We start from the raw sequence: 10,690 nt of genomic DNA on the forward strand, positions 1-10,690 counted from the left end.
CCCTCAATCACTACCAACAATAACTATCACTCACTACCCACTCTCACACACACCACACAACCAAACCATCACTCATTTACTCACTCACTCACGACATCATTCACTCACCAGACCTCACCATCACGAACTCATCATACCCGACATCATTTATCCTACGCACCTACTCATCATCACGACATCACCACCGCCACTCACGCACACCACCTCACTCACACTCACGCACACTCACTAAATCACTCACGCAATCACTCACTCAGACACTCACTACTCCCTCCCCCACCCCCACTCCACCACCTATTCCACTCACTCCGACACCCATTACCACTCACACCACTCACTCTCTACCATATTCACTCACTCACCTCACCTTCACTCACTCATCACTCCTAGCACCACTCACTCCTCCTACCCCGAAACCCCTCACCACTACTCATCACCACCCCGACACTCAACCACCACGCCCAAATCACCACTCACCACCATCACTCATCACGCACCAACCACTCACCATCACCCCTCCTCACCACTCAAACTCACTCCGCCCCCACGAAGACGACATCACCCCCACGCAATCATTTACCACCAGCACCACTCACTCACGAAACTCACTACCACTCACCACCCAACCACCACCACTCCCGTCAACACACACAGACTCACACTCATTCCTCCCTAAAAAATTTATTTTTAAATTGCAAATTTTCAAGTTTTTATTGTTTTGATCAAGAAAAGCAGAGATTCTTTCAAAAAAATTAACCGTCTCAGTAGAGTACATTTTTTGGACTTTAAAATGTTTATTTAATTTAATTTTTTATTTTATTACAAGTTTTTAATTTCGATGAAAGTGATAAAGCAACATTTTTTTTTTTTGAATGATTTCACATGTATTTTCCCACACAAAAACAAAATTAAAAAAAGAATATGGTTTTGATTTTATTGTTTGAAAAAACTTTTATTTTTTATTATGAACCGCATTTAAAAGGGTTTTTGTTTTTTAAAGTGTGTGGTGGTGTGTGTAAAATTCTGTTTTTAAGCAGAATTTATGGGCAAAAAAGATGTCTTTACTGACGAAAGAAAACCCGATTTCCCCTTCTTTTTTAATATACCTGAGCTTTTAAATAATGAGAGAAACCAGGTTTTTCGACTTTTTGGCAAAAACGGTTTCAATCAAGACCCTTCTAATAGTTTCCCCAATATTTTTTTAGCATTAAAATCTTTTAAGGGAAGTTTAAAAAATTTTAAAAATCTCCCACTGGGCTGGAAGTGTGGAAAAAAAAGTAAAATAATTTTTAAATAAATACATATAATTAATACAATGCATGCATGCAGTATAATAATATTTAAATAAATGTAATATTAAAATTATTTACTTTTTTTAATTTAAAGGTATATGGAAAAATATAAATAAAAAAGCATTTTAATAGTTAATATTTAATATTTATCATGCAGTATGATATGTTCTCTTTTCTTCATATATATTTAAAAAAAATTATATTATACCTATTTATCTTTTTATATATATATATATATATATATATATATATATATATATATATATATATATATATATATAATATATATATATATATATATATATATATGTATGTATGTGTGTTATATATATATCGAGAATTTCTAATTATACTTTTATACTATATTTAAATTGTGTTTTAGCGTGGTATATGGGCCACACGATGAGAAAGTCACTGATGCCGGTCTGTAGAACGTGTTTGATGTTCTCTTTAACATACACTCATAAATTATGTACTGTGTTATTATCTCTCTCTTTATCTATCGTGTGTTCAGCGTGTCGCTGTAACATTAGCTGCTGACTTTAGAGTTGTAGAGATCTGTATTCATCCAGCTAATGGTCTTTGTTCAGCCGAGCGCACGTTCCCAGATGAGCTGGAGCCCCTGGATCCAGGATCAAAGATGGAAGAAAGGGGAAAACCCCCCACCAGCGCCTGCTGGCTCTGTGAAAAAGAAAGATCGCTGACTTCGCTGACCACCAGGCGTGCCCACTCCGCTGTACCCCAAGGCTGCCCCCCCCAGGGAAGGCGTAAAGTGACCTCAGCATGAGTGGGAGTGTGGCCTCATGCTTCAGGAGCCTCAACATTGCTTCTACGTTACATTTAGTCATTTTAGCAGATGCTTTTTATCCAAAGCGCGACTTACAAATGAGGAGACAACAGGAAGCAATCAAAAATCAACAATAAAAGAACGTAAGAAAATACAAGTGCTATATCAGAGTCTCTGTATAGCTTAATGCAGTACACACACAACAAGGGCTTTTTTAAAATCATATAATAATAAAAAAAAAAAAAAATAGATGGAATAGAAAAGAATAGAGAGCCATCTGAGTATTTAGAGGCCTTTTTTTTTGATTTTTAGTGTATAAAATGTAAAAAATAAAAACAAATAGAATGCAAAAAGATTAGAGAAGCATATTTTTTTTCTTTTTCTTTTAAAGAAAACAAGCAGTTAGTGAATAAATATTGCAGGTCTAAAAGGGGCAAGTTTTTTTTATTATAAAGAATATGATTAGAATAGAGAGCTAATATGCTACTATTTAATTTCTTATGTATATATTTATTTTTTTCCATTTTGAATTTCATCGTAATTTTATTTCTAGTAAAAATTTTAATTAAAGTTAAACTTTTATTAATTATAGTTTTTAGTTTTTGTTTTTTCATTATTTTATTATTTCCAACTTAAACTGAATGAAGAGTTAGAAAAATATTTCCTTGGTAAATTCCTCAATCAACTGAAATAGTTTTTTAAATACTTTTATTTCATTAACGCTTATTTTAAGTGCAACGCAGTTTAGGGTTTAGGTTTTAATTAATGATAATAACCTTTTTTTTTTTTTTTTTTTTTTTTTTTTTTTAAAGAGTAGCTTGTTTTTCTCTCACTGAAAGTAAAAATATATTAAAATCCACAACTTTTAATCTTTTAAAAAAAAAAACTATACCCGTATTTTATTATTATTATTATTTATTTTTTAATGTACAAATGGCATTGCAGCTCTAACTGACGTGTGTGTGTGTGTGTGTGTGTGTGTGTGTGTGCATGCGTGCGTGTGTGTGTGTGTGTTTAGGTCTGGGGATGGTGACTCCAGTGAATGATCTGAGAGGTTCAGACTCCATCGCTTATGAGAAAGGAGAGAAGCTCTTACGCTGTAAACTCGCCGGGTTTTATCGCCTGGCCGACCTTTTCGGCTGTTCTCAGCTCATCTACAACCACCTGACGGTGAGTGGTCACTAATATATTCAGCACTGGACACTATAAATGTGAGAATAACCTCTCTTCCTCTGTCTCCTCAGGTCCGGCTGAACTCTGAACAGGAGCGTTTTCTGATTGTCCCTTTCAGGCTTCTGTACAGTGAAGTCACTGCCTCCAGTTTGGTAACCCTGCCTTTGTTTCTCTCAGCCATCTGGACATCAGACGATAAAGGCTGACAGATATTATCATGTAGTGTGTTACGTCTGTATTTATCAGGATTGTGTGTGTCCTCAGGTCAAGATTAACCTGCAGGGGGAGATAGTGGACCGAGGCAGCACTAATCTGGGTGTAAATCAGGCTGGATTCACCCTCCACTCCGCCATCTACGCTGCTCGGCCCGACGTCAAGTGCATAGTGCACATCCACACAGCTGCTGGCGCCGCGGTACCAATTCATATAAATATATTAATAATTATTATTGATAGAAAGCAATAATGAAATCATATTTAATCGATACAAAAAAGATGGTCTGAAATGTATTTGTGAACGAAGAAAAATGATGCATTTACATTTTTTCCATTTTTATTTGTAGATTGCAACACTTCATAAAATATTTCATAATATACTTTTGTCTGTTATTATATTTTGAGGTGCATTTTGTCTCGAATTAATAAATTAATGAATAAAAATACAATTAAGTGAGCACATAAATAGTGCAAAATGTATTTATTCTTGAATTTATTAAAATTAAATTTTAAAAAATGAGACATGAAATTTTGAAATAGTTTTTACATTTTACATTTTCATTTTAATCTTACAATTTTAATTATTTTGTTGTTTTTTGACATTATTTTACTATGTTATATTTTAGTTATTTTAGTAATTCAACTTAAACTATACAAAAGCTGGAAATGTTGCCTTGGCAACTAGCTGAAATAATAAAAAAAAAAAATTATTTCATTTAACAGACGTGTAATAGTGGAAAAAATTAAATTCTGAAATATTATATGTAATGTCGCAGTGAAAAAATACAATGAAATGAGAGCATAAATAAATAGTGCAAAAATGTAATTAATTAATAAAAAATGAAAAGAGATATAGTGCAAAATAGATTTGTGACCAGATGAAAAAATGACATTCGCCTTATTTGTTCACGTTTCATCCATTTTTATATAAAGATTGCAACATTTAATGTAATCATTCATAATTTAGTTTTGTCCACTGTTCTCGTTTCAATTCAGTACACTTAAATTAATAAATTTGTGAATAAAAATGTATTTATTCATGAATTTATTAATTTGTTCATTAAAATGAAATGAGACACAAAATGCACATCGAAATATAATATAAAATTAATTTATTAAATATATTAAATGTTGCAGTGAAAATAAAATGCAGTGAAATGAAGAGCATTAATAACTGTTTCACTGCAATAAATACAATATTTTATACACATATTTTATTTATTAATTTATTAAACTTTATTAATATGAAATAAGTCAAAATTCACCTGAAAATACAGTAGCAGACAAAATTAAATTATTAAATATTATAGGATATGTTGCAATGAAATAAAAAAAAATTATGAGACCATAAATGTTGCATTTAAATAAATGTATTTTGCACTCTTAAATTATGCTCTCATTTCTTTGTATTTCTTTTTATTGATTTAAAGTTCATTAAATGAAATGAGACATGAAATATGATGGCACAATTAAATTCTGAAATATTATATACAATAAAATGAGAGCATAAATAGTGCAAAGTGTATTTATTTCATTGCAACATTTGATTTATTATTTTATTTTTGTCTGATTTATGCATATTAAGTGTTTAAATGTTATGTTTTCCAGGTGTTGCCATGAAGTGTGGTCATGCGCCCATTTCCCCAGGGCTCTGTCGCTGGGCGAGGTTCATACCACGATACACGGTATCCTGGTGGACACGAGAGCCGCGTCCTCATACAGAAGAACCTGGTCCCAAGAGCAAGGTACCACAAATACACACAGATGAAAGGGCTGTAGCACCTTCTGCTGAACGTCTAGCTTCAGGTTTGTACGGGTTTAATGTAAATTAATGCACTGAAATACCATCATCTGATATTAAAATCACACTTACCTGAAATACAATTCCAGAAAGTGATGAATAAAATTAATGTGTCCAAAACCAATCCAGTTTCAAATCAAAGGTCTAACCATTGCTTTCATTATGAAAATCGAAATGACTGGATATACAAGAGGTTGATTGGAATATATGATTTTTGTAAGACTGTAAAGTATATTTTTATTGGAATGACTTGGTGGTTTTATTCAGAAATTTTATTAACGGACATTTAAAAAAATATTTTCTATGAAGAATCCAGTTGAAAGTGTTTATGTAATTAATTGAAGATTGTGTATGTTACTTTACTAATAGCATTTGGTTGCGATATGGTGTTAAATTATACGTTTATACTGGTTTGTGTGTTTTCAGGTGATGATTTTGAGGATCACGGTCTGGTGTCTGTTGGAGAACGGTTCGAAGAGGAATTTTATACATTAACAACCGGTCACAGCCTGCGAGATTCAGGTGAAAACCAAATTAAAACTGTCCATTTTGAACATTTTTAATGCGTTTACAGCCAGGGTTTGAACCCCTGTGTACAGCCTCAAATAATTAGTCAGAAAATCTACTTTTAGAAACGATAGAAGAAACAAGCAGTTAGTAAATAAAGTTTATTTTATTTTTTTATAAGAAGATAAGTAATAGAGAGGAATATGTACCATTTAATGCTTAGTATAATTTGAGTTTTTTCCATTTTGAATTTCATTCTAGTAAAACTTTCAATTAAAGTTAAATTAATTTAAAAAAACTAATTTTAGTTTTTTCACTTTCACAAGTTTTTTACTACTTGACGATAACTTTGGTGTTCCTTGGTTTTGGTATCATTAATATACATCCTAGGTTTTTATTATTTGAGTTAGTTTTTTTTATTATATATATATATATATTTACCATTGTTAATTTTAATTGTATTTATTTTTATATTTATTGTTTCGTTGTTTTATGTTTTTAAATGTAATTTAAATATCAAAATTAAATATAAATTTTAAATATATGTTGTGTTTTTCGTTGAGTTATTTGAGTTAATTCTAATTAAATAAATAAAAAATAGAAATTTTGAATTGGCAACTAAATAGAGGTTCTAATTTTTTTTAAGTACCATTTTATTTTGATTTTAATGGGCAAATCAGCCTAATATATATTTGATATATATATATATATATCTATATATATATATATATATATATAATTAAACTAATTCAAAATATTATTTATATTTCCCAACACAGAAAAATCATATTTTTGATACGAATTTAAAAAAAAAAATAAAAATCAAGAGTTTATTCTTTGCACCTATAAAAAACAAATATACAAATAAATCTAAGATTTTTTTTTTTTTTTTTATAATAAAATTTCCTCAGGCTTTTATGGTCCTATATTCTATACAGTGGAAAATATGGAGGGAAAAAACAGCCAGTTTATTCAGAGACCTAAAATAAAAAAGCAATTTGTTGCAGATGCTGATATTCTAATAAATTATGCTTTTTGGGGCTTTTGTGATGTAACTTTGAGTGAGATCTTTATAACAGCGCAGCAGCTATGACAGAAACTGATTCTACATAGAGTCTGTGCTCTATATCTCCAGTAATGAGATGAGGAAAACTTTTTTTTTTTTTGTAAATGATACAAAAATATATGCAAGTGATGCGAGATGAAGAAATAAAGGTTCATCAGACGATCCTGATGAATCAGATTTGAGAATCTAAAAATGATTGATGGAGATCAAGTAAGCTGAGCTGCTTCAGTCCAGTAAGAGTTCATCTGGAGATATTCAATCACTCAAGATCTGACACGAGCTGAAGCTGGACGCTTGTAGAATTACACTAAAACACTCTAAACTCTCAATCAGAGTCGTTAATGCTTTCCGGTCTGAATTACAGGTGCGCACCCTCGCCAGTGCAGGAGGTCCTGACAACCTGGTTATGTTAGACCCGAGCAAGTATAAATCCCGGCCACGACACCTGGAGCCGGTCGGAGACGGGTAATCCCGCCCACGCCACCTCGAGCCGGTTGGTGACGGGTCGAGCTCGCACCCGAAGTGGCAGATCGGGGAGCAGGTCCGATCAGACTCTTCTCTCGTCGCCTCTCTGTTCGAGCCGAGATGTGACGCGGCGCTCTCTCCGCAGGGCTACAGGACCGGATATCAGTACCGCTGCCCGCGGCTGCGTGATAAAGCAAAAAAAGTACAGTGATACAGTGAGATCCCCCCTTCAGCCACGAGCGATCATACGCGTGAGGGACAGGGACTCGGCTAGGTTCCCCGGCTTATGCCTGCACGCGCTCCCGCCCTAAAAGCACCAGCTTACAGCACCAGGCACCAGACCAGAATGGGGGACAAGAAAACGCCAGGCTTAGAATCCGAATCTGCAGACAGAGGGGACAAGGAACGGCAGCCCAAACCGGCAGAAGCACTAATGCGTCAGTGCACGAGGACAATAACAACCCTACGATCACGTGAAACCCTTGCGCCAGTCTCTCTCGTTCCGGCTGTTCTGAGTGGCAAGCTGTATTACCCAACGCTTGGTCTGTGACCACCTTATTGTTCATAGTTCAAGCTTGATTGCTGCATAAAGAGCTTCATGAGGGGCAGTGATGCGTTCGCACTCTGACACTGAGGAGAAAAACACACTCATTCAGGGGTTTCACTACCCTTTCCTCTACTGGGTATAGCTATTTCTTCCCCTCTCCAGTGTTTGGGGGGACTGGTTTCTTAAAGACAAAAACTACTCCAGGGTGTTACAGGGGTAAAAAAAAATATGCTTGTTACCGATATTTAAATCCTGAATTCAGTGTAATTAACTAAAAAAAAAAAAAAAAAAAAAGAGATGGTGTCGAGGTTCTTCCAGCTGCTCAGTGCATGCAGTGTTGCATGAATTAGCTCCGATGCCTTGTGGGTCTTTTCGTGGAGGGAGTTTGGCATGTGTGCAAGTGGGTGGGCAATACCTTCTGCTGGAAGCTCAGTGGATTGTCCTTCGTTTCTGTTGTTGTTTGTTTCAGATATTGCTTTATTTCGCACCTTTTGTAAGCGTTTGTGTTTTAATGGAGCCGTTAACTCCATTTGTAGTCTCTTCAGAATATTTTAAAATAATTAATTCCTTAATAGCTAAAAGCCTGTCTCCGTGTCTCACTTCAGAAGCATCGGAAAGCTTTTGAGTGAATCTTTCAAAAATATAGCCATTGATATGACTATATATTTTCTTGCATAGAGAAAATAAAACCGATTTTTAGGACCATTAAGATGCATCAGTATTTGCAGTGTGACATATTTGGTGATCCATTTAACACAGATTTTGTTGCTTTCTGCAACTGGAACTATAGAAATGTGCTGCTTAATTGCCATGAAATTAATGTCGTAATTAAACAAATGCTTCAGAAAACTGGCTTCATTTTCTTTTGCAAACTTTTTTTTTTTTTTTTTTTTTTTTTGAAAGCATTTAGATCAATGTAGTATGAATAAACTTTATAGTTTAGTGGATTGTGATTGTTTTAACTTTTTTTATTCGATTAGCACGTAAAGATTTTTAATAACATGAGGCCAGATTTAGTTGAAGTACATTATTTATTTATTTAAGATAATAATTATATTAAACCTTTTGTATTTTGCCCAGATGTAGTGCCTTAAATTAAAATGCTGCCAAGAGATTAACAAAATCAGATTTTTTTTTAAAGGAAGTATCAGAGATGGCAGGTTTCTTTGTGGGAGATAAAGCTCAGCTGTTTGTGTTTATGGAGTCGTTGCTTGCCGTTTGACGACTCCATGTTCTTTCCTTAAACTGCTTAAAAACCTCTGTGCTGGCGTTTTAGTTTTTCTGTTTTTTTTTTCTCTCTTCTTGTCCTTCTCCTGAGTTGACCTTTTCCTGAACTCTTCCCGAAGCATGAGTGTGTTTTAACTTTCAAATTTCAAAATCATCCAAAAAACAAAACAAAAGGAGCAGCATTGGTTCATGAGCGGTTGTTAACTCTCCGAACGATTGTCTCTAGTTGGGGAGAGCGTGTTGTGTTGTGGGGCTCTAAACGTGATCAGTGAGTATTTCATGTTTACCTGTTCATCCCATGTGCCCCGTTTCTCCATGACTTTTGGTTCCGTGATTAAAGCATTTATTTTGTTTTGGTGAAAGCAAGTAACTCATTGGCTTCTCATGCTATTCTTACCCAGGCCAGACGCCAACTAGCTTTGCTTCGAAAATATTCAGTACTTGGCTGACCATCAAACTTATTTGAAAGTTTAAAGTCATTATTTCATGTAGCAGAGCTTTGCGGGAAACCTCTCAAGCTTTAAGATGAAAACTATAAGCGGAGTTTATCTTACTGTATGTTTTAAGAAAAATGTGGGGCGGTTCATTATGTCCTTCCTTTACAGGAATTCTGTGTGTGTGTTTGTGGTGTTGTGTGTGTGAGATGAGAGAGAGAGAGGAGGTGTGTGTGAGAGAGTGTGTGCTGTGAGAAGAGCGTTGTTGTGGGGGGGCCCCCCCCCGGAGCCCCCGTGTCTGTGTGTGCGGAGCTGTGTGTGTGTGGGTGTGTGTGTGTCGTGTGTGAGCAGAGAGTGTGTGTGTGTGGGTGAGAGAGCGAGAGAGTGTGTGTGTGTGTCTGTGTGTGTGAGAGGAGAGAGAGGAGAGGAGAGTGTGTCGTGAGAGAGTGTGTGTGGGAGAGAAAGAGAGTGTGTGCGTGAGAGAGAGTTTTGTTTTTGTGTGTGTGTGTTTGTCTGTGTTTTTTCATTTTTATTTTTTTTTGTATGTTTTTTTTTTTTTATTTTTGTTTGTGTGGTGAGAGTGTTGTTTCGTGAGTAGCAGTGAGTGTGTAAAGAGGTTTCTTTCATTTTATTTCTGGGGTGTGTCCTGTGTGACGAGGAGTGTATGTGGTTTTTGCATGTCAGTTGTTTTTAATGTATTGTTTTCAAAAAGATTTGTTCGTGTGTGGTAGTGTTTACTTTTTTTGTGGCTGTTTGTTTTTCGGAGATTTATGTGTGTGTGTTTTTGTGTGTGTGAGGCTGTTTTTCATGTGTCTTTTTTTTTTTTGAAACGCGATTTGTTGTGGAGCGAAGTGTGATGTCTGTTTTTTTTTCTTCTTTTTTTTGTTTCTTTGTTTGTCTTGGAGTACGTGTTGATTTTGTTTTTGTTTGACTGAGGTGTGCTGTGTTTGTGTGGTGAGATTTTGAAGAGTAAGGTGTGGTCTTTTTTTCATGTTGACTTGATATAATGGCTTGCTTTTTTTGTTTGTGTGTTTTTTTGTGGTTTTTTCATTTGAGTTTTTTTACTGTGTTCTTTGTGCGTGTGTGTGTTTTTTTTTACATTTTTTTTTTTTTTTTTTTTTTATTTGTTCTTATTATTTAATTTTTTTTTTTTTTTTTTGTGTTTGTGTCATGGTT

At 34.5% G+C, this 10,690-nt stretch overlaps 1 pseudogene; it reads left to right on the top strand.

The window, feature by feature from the left end:
- Positions 1-3,093: 3,093 nt before the first annotated feature.
- Positions 3,094-10,690, top strand: part of LOC122145017 — a 13,932-nt pseudogene continuing 6,335 nt past the window's right edge.

Source organism: Cyprinus carpio, unplaced genomic scaffold, assembly GCF_018340385.1.
Source record: "Cyprinus carpio isolate SPL01 unplaced genomic scaffold, ASM1834038v1 S000006823, whole genome shotgun sequence".
Lineage (NCBI taxonomy): Eukaryota > Metazoa > Chordata > Actinopteri > Cypriniformes > Cyprinidae > Cyprinus > Cyprinus carpio.